Source organism: Manis pentadactyla, chromosome 3 (genome assembly GCF_030020395.1).
Source record: "Manis pentadactyla isolate mManPen7 chromosome 3, mManPen7.hap1, whole genome shotgun sequence".
Lineage (NCBI taxonomy): Eukaryota > Metazoa > Chordata > Mammalia > Pholidota > Manidae > Manis > Manis pentadactyla.
The window spans coordinates 35,864,525-35,888,728 of record NC_080021.1 but is presented as its reverse complement, the minus strand read 5'-3'; the positions used below and the strand labels follow the sequence as shown (position 1 = coordinate 35,888,728).

Below are 24,204 nucleotides of genomic sequence, written 5' to 3'. Positions count from 1 at the left end.
AAGTTTTTGTTACTTTCCTAATTCTTTAGGACTAGTAGGACATTTCAAAAGAATGCTGCAGGTATTTTTGAAACCCTGTCCAATTCAGTGCCTGCCACTGTAAAATTATCAGTTCATTCCCTCATCAAATGAAAACCGGAAAAGTTAGTACTTCATTCACCGGAGAATGTGTTTTCTCTATAAAGAGGTAAGTATGTATCATTCAACAAGGGTACGTTTTTAAAAGCTGAAATGCAATTAAATAAATAAGGTCAGACATGGCAATATGTGGGCATTCTAGAAAGAACTATCTCTTTAAAGGTATTAGCATAAAGATAGCACATTTGTTTATTATGCTTCCAAATCAGCTCCTAGTATCTCTGCCACAGGTAACAATTGACTTTTCAGGCTTCAAGTTAATAGCCTTGTCTCTTGCTTGTAGGGATCAATATTAGTATTAATTAATCACCATTATCGGCACTAGGATCTGGTTCTATTTGTTGTTACATCAGCAAAATATCAATATAGAAAGTGGACTCTCTGATCGTCATGGCAACTTCATCTCTTGGGTCAAAGAAAGTTTATCTTATCTGTGCATAGAGAGTGGCAAACTGTTTAGGGATCTAGTTTGAACTCTAAGAACATTGATTTAGTTTTTGTTTGCGAATAGAGGCTGAATTCCAATCACAAGGGATAGGTAAGATTTAAATATTAATGCCGAGAGGCCTGAGAGGGTGTCATACCATTACTGTCAGACTGTCTTTTTGAGATGACAAAAAGGTAGAGAAGAATTGTCTAGTCAGGATTATTTAAAGCTTTAGTAATTTGCGCTCTTGTCAAATACTTCTAAAAATGAGTATCTGATAATTACTAGGTAGAATTGGTTTTGGTCAAGATTTCAGATGTTAAAATAAGAGGATATTATTTTTTCTTTAATGTCCCTCTCTCCTGTTCATTTTTACAAGGTCCACTATTTTTAGAAAAGTACTTTTGAGGACCAGTTTTACTTCAGGCTGAATGGGAGAAAACTAGTCCGATGTTGGGGGCCAAAGAGTTCTGCTATGGATTTTTGGGTCCAAGGAAGAACTGCATCTGGGAATATTTTAAGGTTAACAATATTCATTGCTAATAAATTCTAAAGAAATAAGCTGAAGGATAGAAGTCTTTGAAGAATGTTTGCAAAGATAAATATCAAAAGGAATTTTTGATATTTAAACTCAGGAAATAAAATACATGCTATTTTGTTGGTATTACCAAGATAACAACGATCACTTAAAATGAGCATTACTTTAAAATCAGATCATTGGAAATTCATCTCATTCTTAAAAATTAATGCTAAAGAGCAGAACTAGATTTAGAAATGGTGCTGAAATATTATTCTCCAAAGGCTGTGGCCACTAGATAAACTTAAATATGTTTGTGTGTGGGGAAACCGTGTATGTATCTCATGAGTTTGGAGACTTTAAAAATGAATGTCAAGTGCCTGGTAGCTATAACCAATGCCATGTAATTGCTTATTCATTATGGGCATTAGCCATATAATACCTGAAAACCAACTCTTTATATAGCCTGCAAGGCAGTACTATTTATTATTGAATATTCTGGTAATAAACCCATGGATGTAAAACAAAGACTGTACTTATTGGAGGTACTAGTATGATATTTAATATTAAACTGACCTTCATTTCAGTTGGCATCTGCCACTGACTGCTTAGGTTTATGTGTGAAAGTGCTTCCCTTTGAATTGGTAGAAGTTGTTGAATGGTGTTACTCTGCTGTTTTCTGGTACATGATCTGGCTTTTGGTTATATCATATTTATCATAAACTATCACAAACTCTATAATATAATAGCTTATATATAGGCTACCACATATATATATAATTTTAATAGCCTACACAAAAGCTATAGCATCTAGCTTTTTTGTAGGTTATTAAAAAACTATTTAAAAATTTTTGTTTCCACCTTAAAATGCATATAAAATTATCTTTAAATGGGCATTTATTGAAGATACATGTAATTTTATTTTTCAGTTGATTTTCTTCTTAGAAAGATAAGAATTACTCTAATCTACATTTGGAAAACTTTGGTGAGCATCTGTTACTGAGACAAAAAAAAGAGAATTTTCAACCAGTTCACATCTGTACTATATTGCATGTGGAAGATTTCTTATAAGTGTGAGTTACTTGACAGATTGTTCAGCCATAGACTCTAATATTCTTTTATTTAGGGTAAGATTTGCAAAACTCTTTAGCCTTGAATAGAGTGAAGAATTAATTACAGAATTTAGAGTTACAGACAAATAGGTGTACTTCATTGCCTATTAACCTAGAACTTTAACTTTTAATCTTCTTACTGTATTCACCTTTGAAGTATCGAATAATGGTGTACTCTTTAAGACCTGAATTTGCTTCATTGTGGTATATTCTGAAACTATTGTGAGACTGCACTAAACTGGTGATGAAAAGATTAAAAATAGTGACTTGCAAGTCTTCTTCAATTGAGGGCCAATTTCCTCTAAATTTATGCTAAAAGTTAAAAATAATATACTATTGAGTAGCATTAAAAATAATAAACAATAATTAAAATGATAATGGTAAATAATAATTAAATACACTCAGTGTTCATTTCCCTCGTGCTTACTACATTTACATTATCTATTTTGGAAGTTGTTTTAAAGATTATCAGACAGTTCAATTAAAATATCTGATTATTTAAAATTATGACATAATTTGTGTCATAAATGTTAGCATATTTGGTATTCAAGACATTTTTTAAATGGATTTTTAAATTTCTTACTGTAGTGAATAGACAATTTTTTTTCATATTACAAGTAGAAACTTGTTTAGTTCCCTATATTTAGTGCCTCCAAAATGTAAAATCATACACTGGTAAGACTTCTTGCTTATGGTGTGCTGAGAAGTTCAAACACAATTTTTTTTTTATTAAACCCTGTGAATTCAGTGGGAGTTTTTCAGAATGGTTTGTTTTTCTTATTGTGTAGAAATTACTTCCATGGTGTGCATTTTCTTCAGTGTCAAAATATACAAGTATAATACTTTGTGGTGTTTGTTTCGTAGCCCATATTTATGTGGTTAAGCTATATATTTATGTGAATAAATTTTGTGGATTAATTTTATGCTGCTTTTGAAAGGCTTTCAAAATACAGTTAAATGAAGATTTTGAGAGATGGATGGCATTTTGACAACATTGCCTATTAATGGAGATCTTACATTGATCATGAAAGCTGCGGTCTTGATTTTAAGGAAAATCTAAAAATCTAATTGCTCCTTAAAGAGAAAAGGAGACAACTTAAGCAAGTGGTTATGTATGCTAACAGAGTATTTATTTCCAGAAAAAATATATATATAATTTATTCTTTGCAATTTTCAGTAAAAAGTAACTGATAATTACTTTGGATTTTAAAATTTCAAAGTCATCGTCCATGTCACAGTCATCTCCTCACCTAACTAGTTTATGTGAAGGAGTATATTCTGAGCTGTGGGCCAGCAGGGATGGTTTTGGGAACAGCAATGAAGGTTTAAACATTTTTTTCCTCCAAGAACTCCAGTCAATACAGATAGATAAAAAGTCTTTTAATTTTCTGAGATATTTTTACTTATTTGGGATAAAACTGTCTGAATTTGTGTTGTGTCCATTTACCAATTAGGTCGTCTTTCTCTTCCTGAAGTGACATCCTCATTTTGATAGATTTTTGGCCTAATATGACATAAAAATGACCATATTTTCCAATAACGTTTGACTTGTACCTAAGTACTCCTGCATGTTTTGGATATATCAGGCCTCCCACACTAAAGAACAAACTCAGCATGCAGGGGAGACTGACCAACATTGGGCTTGTGTAACTCTAAAATATGCAAGAGTTCATTTGCAAATATATTAGGTAGCTGCTATAAATATCACCCCACTTCTTAACAATGTGCATCTTGGACAAACAGGCGCATATTTTGTCATCAAGTTGCTTAAGCTTCTGAAGTCAGGGCTACAACTGGGTCAGATGATAAGATGAGCACAACAGAGAAACGAAGAGAGCGTCTGATAAAAGCTGATTGATTGATGTCTGGCTTCCCCACCATCACAGGCAGTTGACAGTTAGTTTGGGATCAGATGATTTGGCTTTTGCGATAGAAGATGGGGCCTGGTAGGCAAGCCTGAAGGACAAAAAGGTCGGTTTCTGTGTAGTGTCAAGTAATGCCGAGCTCCCACAAGGTGGGACATTATTAATATTTCATTCTTTCTTTTTTAGGTCCAGGCCCTAACATTTGATAGTCACTTAAAGGCATAAAGATTCAGTCTACAAACAGAAATGTATGACTACTGTCCTGTTTTATTCAATTTAATGTTTTTATATCATTTATGTCATAAAGGCCAAGGGCACATATTTCACAATTATGTCATATTTTATCTGACACTGTGCAAAATGTAATGACTTTTGCATACTTCATTTTATTATAATCTTATGAGGTTAAGTCTCACAAAATAATCATAACACATAAACTGGCCAAGCCTAATATTTAAAAATAAAACAAAAAACTTTTTGTGGAGGAATATAGGTTTCCTGAGGGGAAAATTACAATATTGGAAGTATTAGGTGTTTGGATATTACAGATTATGGGAAGCTAAGGAGGGAAAATATTCCACTACACAGTTTAGACAAGTCAGAGTCTGGGGAAACCTGGTTGGCACATTGGGAGAGCTTTATATTTTACATATGTCCATGATTGGTGCCTGATTGTGCTGTAAATTGCTGAATTTTAATCTCACTGGTGATAGAATTGTTAGAATGTTTCTTTGTATTTTAATCAGGGAAAACTCCAAATTCTTGACACATATTAAAATATGTTTCCTAATTTATATGCTACTACAGAACAACATGGTAGATCACTTTTAAGTTTGAACATAATTATTAGTTGGATAAATATTCTTAGTCGAAGGAGGGGAAGAAAGAAAGAATCAAAATAACTCTAGTTTTAGAACACAGTGTTTTCTAGCAGTCGCCATAAAAATTAGTATACTGTTACAGTCGTGGAAATTGGACAGCTTGGATTTGCATTTAGATTTAGGATAGTTTGATACTTTCCAGAAATCCTTTAGGATGTATCGCTGTTCTGTAAGTTTTAAGGGTCAGATCTCTAAAGGACAGTTGGGTCTCAGCTAATACTGTAGGCTTAATATCAGCGAGATGAATTCTGCAAGGTGCTGTATTGCTGATAGTCTGAGTGGCGTACTGTATGAAAGCGCTTGCACCCAAACCTGAAGTGGTACTCGTAGTAAGTGGTCAGGGAAGGCCATTTCAGCAGTGATGTGTAATACTTCCAAGAAAATGACCTGGTCTCTTCTACATATATTTAGATACAACAAAACTCTCTCTCTCTCTGTCTACCTATCTATCTACTTGTCTATCATTTATCTCAGGATTAATGAGGAATCATTATAGGTGTGATTACAAAAACTTTCATAGAAAAGGTATTTCAGGTAAAATAAGTCCACCTTTAGTGATCCTGTGCTGATGGTCGCATTGCTAATGGGAGTTCAGCAACAGTATTTACTGGTGGTATCTAATAATTGTCAACACTTTTGCCCCACCAGGGAAAAGAGAACTCGGGTGGGTTTCTGTTGCACAATTGCTATGTAAGCCTCTGATGCGTTTCTCAGTTATTCACTTACAATGATGTTTCATTTTAAGGTGGTGTAGCAGTTCTTAAATGCAACTTGCCTTGATAGTAGTTAGGGTTTTTTCCTGAGTATTCATGAGCAGCTCTCTAAAGTTTCTTAACTTGCTTTCTATGCAATATAGACACACCCACACAATATCATAGATTATCTAGTACTTCTTTTCCAACCCTCTTATCCCTTCAGTATTTTTTTGTTTGTTGTTTCTGTTATTCCACATGCTTTTGAACTTAATACTTTTTTTTGCATATGGGTAAGCTGCATTTGAAAAATATCTATACATTGAGGAAAATTAGACTTAATGAATGAAAAAATGTCAGGTCATAAAAATAATTAATATCAGCAGTCCTTACAAATGGAAAATAACAATCAGCTATTTGGTCAGCTAGACTGCAATTTCTTGATTAGCCCTATAGCTTCTATATTTAGAAGCTCATTTAAGGAAGTGTGTGGGTTTGAGTTTCAGTGGCTGGACTGATCAGTCTGATGTTCACTCGGATGGTTATTCACTCTTGGTTTGGAAGTTTTTATTTTGAAGAAAGAAGAACAAAAAAGGTTTCAGGTATGGGGTGTTACTAAGGAAGATCTTCAGAGATTTGTTTTTTCTAAACTGGTTCATAGCAGGTGATCTTTACGCTGAGAATGAGTCTCTTAGGTATTACAAAAGGTGAAATAGATGTTGACTGCACATTGTTCTTACTATCCTAAGAAAGCAAAATTAATTATTACATATTGAATCAAGCATTTTAAGCCTGGGATCTATAGACTCTGAAGAGTTTGTGCATATCCAGACATTTTATGCAAACTTGGAGTATTCAAGAATTTTTCTAGGAAGAGGTGAGGGTTTCATGAGATACTCATACTGACAGCCTCATCGAAACTTAAAAGACCGGTCCAAAGAATTTCTGTTTGTGTTTATATGATCACTTGTTACATTTTAAAACATAACCCTATGAAATAGTAACTGTTTCATTTTTATTTGCAAAATAATTTTTTTCAAAAATATCACATCAAATCACATCACAGTGCTGCTTTAAATCCTCCAGTGGATGTCTTCTGCAATTAATGTCTGAACTTTTATCATGTTCTATCACATCCCGTGTGATCTGCTTCTTGCCTTCCTATGTGACCCGATCACAAAGCATACCGTCATCGTGTGCCAATTCCCTCCTCAGCCCCCACCCTAGCTGACCCACATAAACTGTCTTATTCCCTACATGTCATCTTTGCTGGTCTTTTTCTGTTCCTTGAATGTGCCAGGTTTCTCCTTTCCCTGCAATGTTATTTCCCTAGATATTCATAGGGCTGTCTTCTTTTTACCATTCACTTTTCATTACACATGTCAACTCTTCAGAAAGACCTTGCTGAGCAACCCCTAGTTAAAGTTTTTGGTCCTTTTATATGCCTCAGTTTGCTCCCTTTTTTATTTTCATTATGCTATTTATCTGAAATTATTTATTTTCTGTTTATTAAATAACTTCACAGTGGGTGTGGGACCTAGTCTTGTTCACTTCTGTACCACCACTTGCTAGAATAGTACATGAAGAGAGAAAACATTCTAAGAATATTGGCTGCATGAATGAACAGTTTAAAAAAATCCACGTAATTTCCTGTGGTAGATCTTTTAATAAAGATGGTTTTGCAGTTGTCCACCCAAGAAAAAGTTACCCACATGCCTCAAGTTTAACTTAAATTAACTCTTATTTTTTCAATATTCATTAAACAAACATATAGTGATTATCAATTATATGTACTGTGTCACCCTATTGGGAGGGGAGAATACAGAAATGAACAAACTATGGTCTCTCCCCTCAGGTAGCACATTAGATGGTGAAGGAGAAAGGCACAATTACTACACACTGGTATCATTGTGAGCCATGGAGGTATAAAGTCATGTGGCACTGAGATGCCTAGGTGAGTTAGGGTAAGCCTCAAGGATGTCTTACTTCAGCTGGGTCTTGGAGGATGAGTAGAAGGTCCACTCATGATTCCTGGTAGAGTCAACAGCTTGGCCAAGAGCAGAATGGCATTAAAGAACATGACATTTTCAAGGTCCAGAGAATGGTTGTGACTAAAGGTGAGAGTACATGGAAAAGAGTGACAGAGAACGCACCTTGGGGGCTGAGTTGGGACCAGATTTTTAAAGGGTTTTGTGTGCCATGCTCAAGAACTTAACTTATCCATTGAGTAATCGACAGTCATTGCAGATTTAGAAAAATAGAGCCAGATTAGTGTATTTTGAATGTGTTTGATAATTACATAGCTTTTCCAAATTACAATTTAGTGACAGAAGAAGACAAGAAGCCTATAAGCTGACAGGGTTTTAGTCAACCTTCATTTTGTTATATTTAACAATTATTATTAAGTCACATTCAACCTTAGACCTGCACCTGCCCACTTTTAGATGTAGATTTAATAACAGCATTGTGGTGAACAGCTAAAACAATCACTCAGCACTTTCAGTAGTTTAGTATGAATATTTTATTGGGGCGAGACAATGCATGCAAAAATAAATGAACAGAGCAGTACCTTTTTAATTGAATCTGTGCTTAATTCATGAGATTGTTTTTGATATTAGGTTTCCATTCATTCATATGCATTAGCCTAGTTTTATAACTGAATAAATGTTGAACAGTAAGTAGGCAGAGTAATTGTTACTAGAATTGCCAATTGTTGCAACCTCTTTGAAAGACAAGCTGGCAGTTTATAACAATTGAAACTGCACAACTACTGTTTGACCCAGGAAGTCCACATATCCCATAGAAACTCTCCTGTGTGTGCCTATTAATTGCATCCTCGTTTATAATAGCAAAAAGTTAGAAATTACCTAAATGTCTATTACTAGGAGATGGGTTAAATAAAATTATGGTAGAACCCTTAATGTAATTCATGTGTTATAAAATATGAGATGTGCCATGCTGATATGGAAATACCTCAAAGACTTATAAAATGAAAAAATATTTCAGTATGGCATCTCCCTACTTGTTAAAAATGAAAGAATGAATAGATAGATACATATTTACTTAAATGATGCTATTGTTTCTGGTAATTAGGACTGGGAGTTTGGAGTAGAACATTGATTCTCTTCCCATTGTTTTTATTTTTCAACCAACTATACTTTTGACCAATTACAAATTAATACCATTAATAAAAATTAAAACAAAATTAGACAGTGTACATTTGAAAATGTATCTATTATGTTCATACACTGCCAGTACTGCTAGTACTACAAATCTTTTGTGGGGGAGTGAGGGTAGAAAAGAGTCAATTATATATTGCCATTTTAGTTAAGTTTGAAATTTAGTTTTAAGTTCCCCTCAGTTGGGTAGTTGGGAGGACAGAAATACTGTTTGGGGTTAGGAATAAAGTTGAGGATATGGAGAAAAATATTTGGTCAAATATTTCAGTATCTGTCTAATTGAGACATTGCTGTGAGGGAGAATAGCTATCATGATAAATTTTTCTACAGTCGTTAAAGCTTAATATGAGAATATACCAAAAGTGAGCTTTCAAGTGAAGATTAAGCCCTGTTTTACTTTAGAAGAGGAAACAGTGCACAGAAAAAGATATTAAATACATTGCCTTTTAAAGTATAGTATTTCTCTATTCTCAGCATAGGTCATTGGCTATGTTATTAACCTCAGATTAATGGTGTGTGATAGTTAGGTTTTAGATTAAAGATCTATTCTTTAAAATGTGATGTACTATTATAGGCCCAGTTATACAAAATGAAGTTTAGCCCCATGATGTTTTTTTTCTGAGTTCAGAAATTTTATCCTGCTCTGTATGAAGCAGTTCCTCTTTGACTGAAATCCAGTGTTTGACCTTCTGAGTGATATGAAGAAGGCTGTTATTTTTCTACAGATTATTATATGCAGACATATTTTTAAGTTGTTTCTGGACCAAGTATGTTGCTCTATTTTGTACCTTACTAATAAGGATTTTGGATCCTTGGAAGATCTCCCGGGCCATCTCATGTGTTCTCGTAGGAAGCAGTGCAGCAGCCGAAGATGAATCAGTACTTAGCACAGGCTAAAGCTTAGAGCTTCAGTAGGACTGAAGAAGGACACTCTGAACAAAGCTTGAAGGCCTTCATTCATAAATGCCACCAGAACTTTCCTCTGATAATTATTACAGAGTGGAAAACAAAATGCACTGTGTTGAATTTTTGTCCAGTACTTTTAAAGAAGTGGGCATAAAGTTAGGATAGAAGCAATATACGGTGTTGAAAAAAATTATAACTTGAAAACAAATGAAATAATTGTTTTTCTCATTTGAAGGAATCCAAAGCCTAGAGAAGTTAATAATATCTTGCCAAGTTTGTTTTTATTTGTTAAACTCTTCTAATATTTACAGCCTTGTTAGCATATATAACCAAAAGGTCATTTTTATTCAGTTCATTCTCATGGATTCTGAAAAACCTAGATGGTGTTGAAGATTGTATTTTTGTATTTTACGTTCTCAGTTTGGACAGTGGTGTTACTAGGGTGCATGATCAAGTGGAGGTCAGTGCATCTAATCAGTGATGTTACTCACTGACTTATGTACATAAGAGAACTTGTTGTTTGGAAAAAAATTTTAATTTGGCTTTTTTGAGGATGTCTTCTTGTCAAGAATTCTATTCCTGAAGATCCAGAGAAGTAAAGGAAAGCATCAGAGGAAGATAAACCCAGAGGAGACTCAGCCCCCTGCTTCTATGTGGCCTGCTGGTGTCCTAACCATCAAGTGCTGAAAAGCCACAAGTGGTTTTCATGATGATAAAGTTAGTGGTTGGTGCTAAAAATAGACCCAGAGGAAGGCCTAGTAGAAGAAATTACTGAAGATGATCTGGTTAAAACTATCTGTGCCCAAAAGACTATACAACAGTTCTGGGATGACTAGTTAGGAGTGAGAAGCCATTACAATTATTGATGTTATTAAGATCCATTTTCAGAATTAGATGGTGTGCTACCTGCAGTATATCCTGATCAAATGTTATGCTGCCTCTCCGTAGCCACCTGTGGAAATGTTTTAGCTTAGAGGATTGAATATTCTAAGAAATAACTCCTTAAGCCATCTCCTTGAAAATGAGCTTTTAGGTAAACTTACATATTAACTTTAAGACACTGCAGTGTTGCCTGTGGGATGGCGCTTGAGAACACGGGCAGCACAAAAGCCATGAATTAATCTTTTTTATTTAGAAGATGATTGATGTATACAAGTCACTCTTTGTGGAGGGGTATGGTATACTGTTTCAGGACTTTGGAGTCTTACATCAAGGTTCCATTGCCAGCTTGCTACTTCCTAGTTGTGTGTCCTTGAGCAAGTTACTTAATCTGCAACTCAGTTTCTTCCATTTGTTAAGAAGAGGTTATTAGAAAACTATACAATGGATTAATTGTGAGGATTAAATGGATTAATACATAGAAAGAGCTAAAACAGTACCAGGCATGCACTAGTAAGAGAATTTTCTTTATTGGCATTTTTGAGATCAAATCCATGAAAATAAATTGCTCTCCTGTAGTGATAAATATCCCCAGGCATCTAAAATATAAATTTCAAGGTCTTTGGTTTGTTCTTTTTGTAAGTATTGTTCCTTGATGGACTAAAAAGATTGATCTTGTGTAATGTTCTAAATAATTGAAGGTTTTTGCCTAGACAACCCTAAAGTAGTTTTTAGAGTTTTCTTCCTATGGAAAAAACTATTTCGAGCTTTGCTGGGAAATGCTTTGTAAAATACACTGAGAGTAAAATGTGACATATTCATCACATATATATAGACACTGTGAACCAGTAAATGTTTTTATAATTTATGAAATGTTATAGATCATTTTGTCTAATTTTTTTTGTATTAAATTAGATGAGGCACCTTGGGTATAATAATCTTTACCAGAAAAAGTGAGTAGTAGTAAAGTTGTGCTTTTTCCCCACAGATAGTTCTGGAGTTAATACACAAAGTTCATCTAGAAAGATCCTGAGTGGAGTATCTGAAAAGGTCATTGAAGAAACCAGTTGGTTAAAATGCATTTGGATGACCTGAACACATAGTTGTGTGTCTCTAAATCCCAGACATGCTTTATTAGGACCATCCAGCTGGTTTGCTATTTCTATCTCCTCATTATCAACACGTTATGGTATGGCCTCTTCCCCCTCTCTTCCAATGCCAAGAATTTGGCAGGGATACCATGTTAGCGAGTCAGAGAACGGGGTGGAGGGGGGGTAGGAGGGTGGGGGAAAGGCAGCAACAGTTTCACACTGCTGTAGGGGTAGGAAAATGTGTTGTCTAAACATTTTGCCACTAGCGGTTAAGACAGAAAATGGACGTTGTTAGTTTCTTTACTTGAAAAATTTGAAGAAATAACATTTTGTGGGTTTCTAGGAACATTCTTAAGAAAAATTAGATCCATTCTAGTCTATACTTCCATATATGTAGACTGTGTAGCTCTCAGACCTCCAAATTCTTTGCTTTTCTCTCTTTTCCCAACCACCCTAATAGTACAGAAGCTCAAGAAAGTGAGCAAAAGAAAGGAATTGTCCCGTTTGTAGTTTACATGATCAAAAGTAATTCACTACGTGAATATCATGTAATATTTTATTATTATGTGACTAACTGTATTAAATGGACTAAGTAAATGCTCTTTATTATATCACAGCATTAAGAAAACAGACATGGAAATCTATTTTTGGTCATAGTTCACAGTTTTGTTTAAAAGTAATGAAATGAAAAACAATCAGATTAAGGACTCCCTTGACAATTTCTTAGGATTTCAGATTTTGTGAGTTGGTTAAGCTCTTTGGATTTTGTTTTATGAGTTTCACAGAAATATGGATTCTCAAATTTATAATGTTTATACAAATGACCATTTCCCATGTGTCTGTATAAAATTTTGTGTGCTGCAAACTCACTTCTCAGAGACCTTCTTGTCCATCAAAAACTGTTTAGATTCTTGTACTGACTTTCTGTGAGATGACTTCATGAAATATTTTCTGTACCTTGATAGAATTGAAAAATCTCAAATCAAAATTATTTACTTTTTAAAAACCATGAATTGTACCTTCAGAACTACCTACAAATATTTTCCATGTTATTCCACATTATCATAAAATAGTAGTTTTTAATAAAGATTCACCTCATCTGTACATAGTGATGTTTGTGATAACGCAAGGAAGCTATGATCCCTTTCCTCTACGTGGGAGAACTATAGAAGGGTATGTTCCATTCACATATGTATTATTTATATATTAAAATTCCTTTACTCTATTTGGTCTTAGGTATATCCCATACGTAACTCAGAAACCTGAATGAGAACAAGTATAAGTTATCATTATCAGTAGAAACTCAGTAATTTAGAAGTTGATATCTAGAGACAATTTTTATGATATCCTTTCCCTATTAGCAAAACTCTTTCTGATGCCTCTAATTTAATCTTTATTAGTTAAAATACAATAATGAACTTTCATGTTTTAAAAAAATTAAATAATAAGGTGGACTTTACTAATCTGGAAAAGGAATAAAGCCATGAGTGAAAAAATACCTTCCCTGTAGCTTTATTAAAAAGAAAAACATGTTACCTTTTATGTCATTCACTAGTTCAGATTTGTGCCATCAGTATAGAAATGAGTAAAAGACTCACCTTTTGCCTAAAACCTTGATTCTCCAAGCTTTTCATCAACCCAAGAGAAATGGAATTGTTGTCGGTATGAATTTGCATGCATCTTATCTTACAGTTGTAGTAACTCATTGAATATATGGATAGGACATGGAAATTTTATTGTGGGTAAAAAAGGAAAAGGCAAATTAAAAGAGAAATGGTTTATTCACAAATCAAGAAACAAATTGTTCCCTTGGATGTCTCAATTGATGAAGAGCAAATAAGGAGGGTACAGTTAACTAGACAAGCAGAGAGGGGCAGGCACGTCTCTCAGGACTGAGGTTGGAACCTCAGGCTTTCTAAGTGTGAGGATTTGTAAATGAAGGTACTTTGTTACTGTCAGAATTAATATGTGGATAAAAATCTATGTTTTCAAAGCTCTTACAGCATTTTTTTGTATTCCTTCTTTATTTTTTAAAAGTAGTTTTATGTTATTTTTGCACTATTAACATTCTACACTTATGACATTTATGCCCCCTTACTACCGACTGAACAATAGAACTGCTTCAATTAGGAAACAGAACATCAGCCCCTGGCATCTTATTCTGTTGTTCCATCTTTTTTGCTAGGGAGAATTCATTTGTTTCTTAATTAAGAAAAACACCAATAGCATGAAAAATCTGCTTATGGTACCTGAATGGTAATTAGGCAAAAGGTAGAAAAGAAACATGCACATACATGCCAATAGCAGCCAGAATGAACTTGAGCTGATAAAAATGAACTAAACTACTCTTGCATAAATGGAGGCTGAGGGAAGTGTACAGTCATTATGGCTAAGACAATATGCAAACTATCTTCAAAGAAATCAAATTGCTAGAGTGTTTTCATTTGCATGTATTAACTATTAACATAATGAGGAGAAGTGACATTGGACCCGGATTGTGTGTCTGTTCGGATTGATAACTCTACTGCATCTGCAAACAGACGCCCAAAAAATCATGCTAGTAGTTAGATCAGAGTTGAACCATGCAAAGTGGGCTAAAATGAAATCTAGAGCTTGACAAACCTGCTGAGGTGCTGAATGGCTGATATGTCTCTCATTCACATTCTGTGTCATTTTCTTCCCTCTTTCCCTTTTTCCCCCTTTTCTTCCCTCTCTCTCCCCCTCACTTTCTTTCTGTCTTGTCCCCTCAACACCTCTCTCCTTTATTTATTTTTTAAACACAGTAATAATATTTCAGTGCAAATTCTCATTTGAAGCTTTTTGGTTTTTCTCAGTGAAACTTTTTGCAGTATTCCATCTGATGTTATAAAGGAGATCTTAAGGTTAACTTCAGAACTTGAAAATTTAGTTTTAAAAAAAAAACTTATTTCCAGCAAATGTAAATCTAGGAAGAAAGGAAATGAGCACCGATTGAGCACCTCTTATGTACGATGAACTCCACAAAGTGTTTTTCCCTAGAAAAATGGAAAGTGTCCTTGAGAAAGATGATGTGTGAGAGACACCTCTAGCCTTTTAGAAACTTTGAGAACAATCACTGAATCATTGGATCTTAGTCTGTTCTCATCTGTAAAATGGGGCAGTGTGATTCCACTGATATTTATTAATCTAAAGGCTTGAAGCCCTATAGCTAACTTCAGTGTTGTCTTGCCAATGGATTTCAGCCCTGGGCAAATTCACTGAGGATTAAGTGATACTGAAGAATGACAATAGAATGTTCTTGGGGTAAAAGAGTTTATTACCTGGCTTGTTCTCCTGGAGCTAGGTTGAGCACTAGAACTATGTCTTCATCCAATAGTCTACAGGTCTGTAATCCTCTTTCATCTCTGCCACCACGCAGAGCACAGGGCAGAGCTCTTTATATAGTGACTCAGTCAATAATAGTTTTTTGCCTACAGGTGTGGAAGCAGTAGCCTAGCAGCAGACCAGTTACATTATCAAGTAGTTTAGGTTCAGGTGAGGATCCTGGCCATAGGAATTTCAATTTTCCCCACAAGTGTTTTAAAGGCTCAAGAGAAGTTGGGAGGTAATTACTGATACCTGTGTAGAGCAACTGAAATACTTTATTTCCTTATGAGTCATGGGTTTGTCACACAGTAGGATGACATTTTGCTAATCCAATTTGATAAGAAATTCTAACAGCTATATATATCTGTCTTGCCAATAGGTTTCAGCCCCAGACAAGTTCACTGTGGATTCACTGAGACCAAAGAAATGACAGTGGAACGTTCTTGGGGTGAAAGGGTTATATCCACCTTTATTCCCATGGTGGCAGGTCAATCACTAGAATCCTGTCCACTCAAAGTGAGTCTGCATGCAGCAGGCCAGTCTCTGCCTCTGCCTCTGGGCCTCTCTGCCTCTGCAGCTGTCTCAGTCTCTGTCCTCGGCACTGCTACCACTCCAGTCTTGTCTCTGCTCTCCTGCAGCCTTGCAGCTGTGCCACCATGTCACACTGAGCACTGGGAAGAGCTCTTTATATAGAGTCAATAACAACGTATTGCCCACATGTGTGTAGTGAGTTAGCCAACCAGGGCCAGGTGAGAATCCTGGCCACAGGAACCTTCACTTTATCCAGAATATCTTTCACTAATTTTAAGAAGAGAAAGCCAAAATACCTTTCTTGATTTTAGAATTCATATTTTGATGTTCTTAAAATAAGAATATAGCTTGCTTTAAAATCAATAAATCCATTTTATGTTGTAGTTGTTTTCTTTGGAAAAACTTAACTGATGTGTCTGCAAGTGATGGAGACTGCTAATTAAGAAACTTTGTATATTTTTTCTACAATTTTGTTTATTCTCTTAACAAATATGTCTTGTGATCTTTCTCTGAGTCCTCTTGGCCCTGTTCTATGTATGAAGGTCAGTTGTGCCCTAGGAAGGTAAATTCTCTGTGCTAGAGTTTCCATTCTAGAGGTGGGCAACAGGCAAGAGAAAGAGTAACTCAGTGAGTGGATGCATAATATAATTCCAGATCAGGGAACCTGTAAGAGCAACACCAAACAAGGTAATGTGACAAAGACTGTTTGGGGGCCCTTAAGTTAACTTTTAGACAAAAAATTCTTAAACATAGTGCTATTGATGAGCAGTAATAAAGAGAGTATCTCTCCTAGTAAAATTGTTGGGACCACCCTCATGGGGGAGGAGACAGATGTCTCCCATAGTCTGTACTCCATCCCATCCTGCACTAGCCCAGCTGAAAGATGGTCCATTTTTGAATGGTATGGAGGCCAGGAAAAAATGTTGGGGACCATTAGGTTTTATTGAACAAACTGTTTAAGGAGAAATATGTCAGGAGTGGAGTTAGATTCTAGGGATAATGTAGTTACTAAGGCAGATAAAGAACATACCCTCATGAGGCTTTCATTCTAGGAGCAATACTCCATTCTACCTAAAATAATGCTAATTGTTTTCAGGAAATTCAGTCCAATGCCTTATGGTTTTTCAGACATGTTATTTATTTACATGGTATTTACATGAATGTTTTGAACAAGTTGGGAATAATGTAATTACATTAATAATTACATTATTCAGTATTATGGAAGTTTCTATTATAAAATATATGAATATATATAACAGCACAATTGATATGTTCTCATTATATACATATATATATTTAACTCAAGGAAAAATAATAGCATGGCTTTTATTTATAATGGCAGAAGACAGACATGAATAAAGCATTAATTTGGTGTATTTTGCACTAATACTATTCCTTAAGGCCTTAGAACAGAAAAGAAGTGGACACATATCACTGTGTCCTCTATGGGCACTTTATTAGAAATTAACCATTCACACTAGAGACTGCAGAAGGAGATTCACTTAGCCTTGCAATTTTAGAAGAACTTCACAGTAAGGGTTTTCATGGGGTGGGGGAGGAGAGAATCATTTAGAACAGTGTTTCTCAAATTCAACTACTTTCACAGGCATATTCTTGCAAGTTTTCTATGATAATGTTTTAAATTTTGTTTTACTTTTGTTCATCCCTAAACAAATTAATGCACACTTGTTCAGGATTACCTGGATGACCATCTTACCTAACAGTGTGGCCACCTGATTGTAGCATCTGCCCTTGAACGTCTGATCTCTGTGGCACCAAGTGAAGACCAACCATGTTTAATTTTTCAGATGGCGTTTCTCAGAATGGGTCCGCAGTGCCCTTCACAGAATTGTAGAACGTTTCCTATGAGATCTGTGAACTGTCAAGGTTAAGAACATTGGTTCAAAGCAGTGATTTTCAAGATAGATAGGATGGGATGCGGTGGGGATAGTGACTGAGGAGACACACGTAGTTTGAAAAGCCCATTCAAAATACCTATTGATTTTATAATACAAGCTTCTATAAGGTCAAACTCAACAAAATAATTTTCAGGCAGAAGCAGAAAACCAATGATTCCTCCTGGAGGGCTGGGGATGAACTTGTTTGAGAAACAGTGGCCGAGAGGTAGAGGAGTCTTAGCACACAGAGAGTAATTAGTAAGAAACATGTACCAAAGAGAGAGAACATCTTTTGGGTCATTGAGTGAATCCTAAGCCAGAACTTGTTAAGGTCTTCTGGAACCCAAAAGGCCAATCCAGAAGAAAGCCAAGACATCCATCAATCTTCTTGGACCTGTGGTTTGGAGCAAGTTAGTCCACTTTTAATACTGAGTCAAAAGAAAAAAATGCTGCTTTTGCCAACTCCCCTCAGCCCCCTCCTTTTTTTTGGTTAACATATTTCAGGATTTTAAGCAAACGGCTGCTGTAGCTGGGTCAAGGTTGCCCCAGATCCAACCACCAGGAAGCGTTGTCATTTACCATGCCGTCCACCTCTCAGGGGGGATATCAGCTGGGGTCTGCTCTGTAATTATTGTAGAATTCTAATTTACTTTAGCTGCCCCAACAGCTCTCCACTGCCATGCATATTTATTAGATCAGTGCATCTACCTCTACAGTCTTACTTATAAAGACCTGAGGTAGTGTTCTGGCTCCTGTGAGCTGTGGCAAATGATCTTGAATCTTGTTTGCGTCACTGGTGGCTGTGATAGCAACAAATTCCTAAAACCTTTGTTTGAAGGGCAATTGGCTGAGGAGCACTTGAGTCCTACTGCAGGTGGGCTTAGTGAACATAACCACCTTCCTGGACTGGATTTTGCTGTTCACACACTCTTGAGCCATGGTGACAGGCTGCTGCCTCTGGGGGAAAATCCTCAATTGCAGGTATTTTTCAGATTGTAAACCCTAAAAAAATATATAAATATAAATATAAATATATATATATATTTATTCCTTTTGAATGGATATTTGTGACTGGTTAGATTAAGTGGTAACTCTAGGAACTTTTGTTTTTGACTGCTGTTGGAGTAGTGGCTGTGAAATTTTTAGGTGTAAAGCCATGTTAACTCCACTTGAATACCAATTTAATTCCATTTTGTGTAATACACATCACTACTTAATGTAAGTGGACATGTGAGACCCCAGAACCTTATAGAGCTCCTTGGGACCATGAGGCATTGGGAACATTCTGAAATACTGCAAGTTTGTACTCCAGGCAAGAGATTCATTAGGCTTTCGGGGGAAGAATTCCTTCATTGGTTGTGTATTTGGAGATGGCTCAGTGAAAGAGCCCAGAAATTTGCCAATGTCATTAAGTGTAAACCTCTGCTTGGGGAGAACATGGGGCAAAAAGCCCTTAAAACTATGGATAAGGATTTTATGCTTCGGAAGATTTCTAATAAGCATCTTCTCAGGTAGGACTAGATGGGTTGACAGTACTCTTTGATGACATCTCCCACACTTAATGATGCCTTATGGCTCTGTTATCATAAATATGGAGATTATAAAGAAATCTGTTTCATATTCAAGTGACAAGTTAACCTTTCTGCCACATATGTTGGTTATAATGTCAAAATCTCCTTTGAATAAGTCAAGCTGATTATCTGTGCTGAATCATTCATCCAGATTCAGGTTAAGAGGTGAGAGCAGATGTCACCATATTCTCTTAGCAATTACCTAAGGATTAGGAAGCACAGTTGCTTCAGGAGAACTGGAAGAATCTGCTTCTAGAAGGAAGCACAATACTGATCACAGCGGGATAACTTGAGAAAAGAGAAAGGCTCCAAGCAGAATTCAAGAGAAATGAGACATTTAGATACTAATAATGGAGCATTGATATCTTTATTTGTACTTGCCTGTTTTACCCAAAGAAAATAAGCTGAATAAGACCCATGAGAAAAGACTGAAGAACGTCTTCAAAGGTAATGTAAGTTCTTAATTTATATTTACTTCAAACTAACAACAAAAAAAACCAAAAATCCCTAAAAACCTTCAAAACAAGCCAAAAAAAAAAAAAAGGATTTGCTTTCTCTTTATCAATTGCAGTTGTGTTGATTCCATTTAAAGAAAAAAATTTCAGACTCATTGTTATAAAGTATTATTTATTTTTCTGGGTATGAAAACTGAAACATGAGGAGTAATATATCTCTACATTTCTCAGTAATCTCTGTGAATGCCTCTCATGCCTAAACTGCTGGGTCTGGTACATGAACCCATAAAAATATATCACTGATCTTCTGGAGATAGATGCACGTGCTGAAGGCAGATGGGGACACATTTAATAGATATCTGCAAATCTGAATTATTTTTGTTTAAATGTTTTAGTATGTCTCTTAATGGGGAACATGAATTAACAGCATGAAGTTTCAAAACTCTGTGCAGGCTAGAATGCTGTCCTCCAACTGTTGGTGATATTTAATAACATACTGAATTTTGGTTAAAAAAAGCCAACTGTATAATGTAATAAGTACAGGACGAGAAGAGTGAACCATGTATGCTGCTAAAATAACACAAGTGTTTCAGTTAATTGTGAGTCTTCACTGGGAATTGCAGTCCAGAACCATTCTGCAGTGTCAGGCAAGTAACAAGGAGTCCTTCCTTCTGTGCTTTGTACTGGCCAGTCACATCTTGGGTATTACATTCAATGTCCATGTCCTCCTTAAAACTCAAGTATGTCTGGAAGATTTTAACAACCAGGCAATAGCTGAAGGAATTGGCAATGATTAATAGGAAAAGAAAAGTACAGGTTTCATACAAGAGCTATATTCAGATACCTGAGGAACTCATGTAGGAAAGGAATTAGCTTTATTTGTAGCTCAGAAGAAGTAGTTTCAAAAGACATTCTGGGTCTGCATCCTACCTACTGAGGACAAATTGGAGCTCAGCGTCAGTAGAGCACTTAGAGCTGCTCAAAATGTGATAGCCTTCCTTGTAGTGTAGAGAGCCACTTGGCACTGGAAGGAAGCAAGTACAGATTGTTCTGGATGGACACTTGCTAGATTTATTTAATCCTTGGAAGGTAGGGGGTGATGTGGTTTAAGGAGTTAAGGGGCAAAATGGGTAGATTTGTTGGCAATTTCATATTCTAGAAGGACTTTAGAGTGTTTTTAGTCTCTCAGGTCATTCTAGAAGGACTAATTGGTAACTATCAAGTCCTCATCATTTTTATTCTATCAGTAACAATCAGCTTTCCTGGAGGCTAAGCAAGCTTAGGTGTCAGGACCCTGCCTAGCTGAAACCCTTTCTAAAGCTTTGGGAGGGGCTCAAGCAGTGTGGTAAAGTGCATGGAATTTTTAAGACTAAGATGTTTTAAATTTGCTTGATTAATACTGCTAATTCTTTCCTCCTTAACTTTCCCTGTGTCACAGTTTGGAATGGCCACAGGCATTATTGGGATCATGATAGGGGAAATTGAGCTGGAAAATTAATTGCCTTATTTTTAACATTTGCAATTTACTGAGATTTCTCTTTCTAAGTAATTTTTACTTTTTACACATGCTTCATATTTGTAATTTTGTATTCTCTTACAGAGGATACCCCAGTTGTTTAAGCTTGAGATCTGGCAACTCCTGTATCTCTCTTTGCCCCTTTTATATGTGGCATGATTCTAAGTGCCACATATAGAAAGATGCATAAGCCACTGCCCTTTATATCAAGTTATGCACAACATAATGGGGGAATCTGATCAATTTCATTATGAGTTCAACTATCTCCTTGTAGAAATATTAATACCAATATAAAATACAATATCTTTACAACTTCACATGTATGGACATTTTTATTATTGAATAAGAAATGATTAGTTTAAACAATAAGAATATTAGACCAACCAGTGATTATGATCCCTCAAGTGTAGGAAAATCATTTTACTGATTTATAATGTAATATGTGAGTATATTATTTCCATGGAAAATGTAAAAGTGTTGTGTTACTGTGTATATCTTATTGATTTGGAAACTAATGTATGTATGAAGATGTCAAAACATTTTTATGCTTTAGGGATAAAAATCACTTTGACATCAAATCAAGTGAAGCCAGCTGACAAGTTTTGAGGATCTCTATGAAAGAATTTTTCCTCTATCTTAATCAATATTGATAGGTTACCAAACATACTCTCAGACAACCTGGATCTTTTTCTATATCTTTTACAAACATCTCAGTGCTCTGCATCTTTTTTGCCAAAGCTCAATTTTATTCTTGTTTCCATCTTTTGAAGGCAGTTATGTTGACTATGATTCTGTACCAATATCTGCTGTATATTGGGGTTTTCTTTTAAAAGAATTTCTATGATTTTGAAGATAACACAGGAGACATGGCATGACAGTGGATTCCTATATATAGTAGCATCATGTCTTCTGTCAAGGAAACTCATACTTGCTGAAGGGTATGGAAGCTCCTCCTAGTGCTTGGCTAGCTAGCAGGTGATCTTGTATCTCCTACTGAACAGACTGGCTCAAGGGGGAAAAAAATGCTGTCCAGTTTGTCCAAACACAACTGGTGTGCAAAAAAAAATCAGATCAAATCCTGCTTCCTTTATGTGTTCTGTTGTGGAGATTGATTTAACAGAAAAACTGGAAATGCAAATGTGCTTCTATAACATTGTTAATAATCCTAGCATGAATTGTATATTTAAGTACACAGGCCTATTTCTTAATCTTTAATGGGATTTGGTGATTCCATCATTTTCTAGAAGGTACTATCATCTTTTGTTCACTTCTGTTTAAAAATCATTTTTATTACGCCTATGCACAATATTTCTAAATTTTTTGTTTCCTCTGATTTTGGCACTTCATTTTTTTCAACAAATATTTGCTAAGTACCTGTGATGTGCCTGAAATCTAAATATTTGAATGATTTCTCTTATAATTAAAATAACAAAGAAAGGAAAGACAGACATGAAATACTGTTATGAGATGGGTCTACTGATAGATAAGTGGGAAGATTCTGGACTTGGCAAACTTGCTTTAAGTGTTGCACATGGAACTAAATAGGAGGGGAATACAATACATACTTATTTCCTTCACTCAACATATCCTGTGGGAATCAGTGATAAGAATTATGGTTAAATACATGTGTGTATTACATATTACTTCTGGAAAAGGGAAGAAAACTTTTGAGAGCCCTCTTATGTGTTCGGGATCTTGTTAGGCATTTGATGTACATTTAATATGTTTACATTTTCATCTGTTATCCTATTCTATGGAGGACAGGTTAAAAACCCCATTTTTGAGATGCTAGGTGTTGTTTTGGGTGACACTGCAATGGACAAAGCCAGTATTTAGCCAGGTTGCAGGGGGGTTCTTTTTATAAATCTGTTTTATCATTGGAAAGAATTCTGCTGTAAAATGGAGGGCTCCAGTAGTGAATATGACAGAAAACTTCTGGAAGTGATGGATATGTCTGTTACTTTGATTATGTGATGGTTTCCACAGGCATATGTATATGTCCAAACTCATCAGATTGTATACAGTAAATATGTATAGTCTTTTGTATATCAACTGTACATCAATAAAGCTGTTAAAAAATATGTGCACAGGCATGACAGTAGACATTTTATTATAAATTTGGAAAAAAATTACTTTAAAAAAAGATATGATCATGTAAGTGGTTAAGCCTACTATAGATCTGACAAATACACTTATTATATGTTAGTCAGTTTCAAACCATGGTTCCTAACCTCACATGGTGTATTGTCTAAGGAAACTAGATGCAACTATACATGTAATACAGAATGAAATATCAGGGGAGGCATAGCGCATACGGCTTTTAACAAAGAGCTATGGGGATTAAATCTGGGACCTTTTGTTCACTTATTTGAGAAAGTATGTTACTGGAATTTTTAGATAATGTAAAATCCCCTGGAAACCCTTAGGCAACAGATAGAAAACTTATTGAAAGCCTTTTATATATCTTTTTGATAAAGTGTTTAATCTAAGTGTGATTATTCTTTTAACATTAAAAATCCAATTTACTGATCATGAATCAAAAGCCTATATGGAACATAACATTTTTAGTCATTGGTGTCAATAAAAACCTTACTTCTTATAGTTTGTGAGATTATAGTTTGTGAGCTTAATGTTGGTATAGTCTCCAAAGTTAGTTTAATACATTACCTTTATTACATAGAGTTAATAAGATTCATACATAAACCGTACTATGAAAAATATATGCATATTCAGGATGAGATGTTTGAAAACTCAGGCAAGGCCGCAGTTCAGAGTACTCTGTTTCTCCTGTCTGCAAGAGGTTATATTTCAAATATGGTGAGCAAAGGTTCTAACATTTAGTATTATATTGCAGGTACGGGAGAGAGTGAATGACATACAAAACAACACCAAAGGTGGCAAGTGACATACCTTTACTTCATTCAGTGACATGGCATATGTCAGAGTGCTTCGCCCTGTCACACAGTTAGTTTGAGCAATTTCCATTCCACTATATTCTCTTACAGTTTCTGTTTTATCCCCCTTCTGGTTATTCAAGTATTTAAATTTCAAATAGTAGCCTGTCTTTGTCATTCATATTTGGATTGAGGAAACATATTACAGCCGTTGGACATGTTTACCATATTAAAAATAATAATGAAGAAAACAAAGATGATAAAGAATAAAGAACAGTATACTAAAGGTTATGTTTAAGTGGCAGGC

At 35.3% G+C, this 24,204-nt stretch overlaps 1 protein-coding gene and 1 pseudogene across 3 annotated transcripts in view; one reads left to right on the top strand and one right to left on the bottom strand.

Moving 5' to 3' along the window:
• ZFPM2 (zinc finger protein, FOG family member 2) overlaps window positions 1–24,204 on the top strand; it is a 462,487-nt gene that overhangs the window by 6,563 nt on the left and 431,720 nt on the right. The window lies entirely within an intron of this gene.
• Window positions 17,235–23,619, bottom strand: LOC130682846 (glutaredoxin-1-like; annotated as a pseudogene).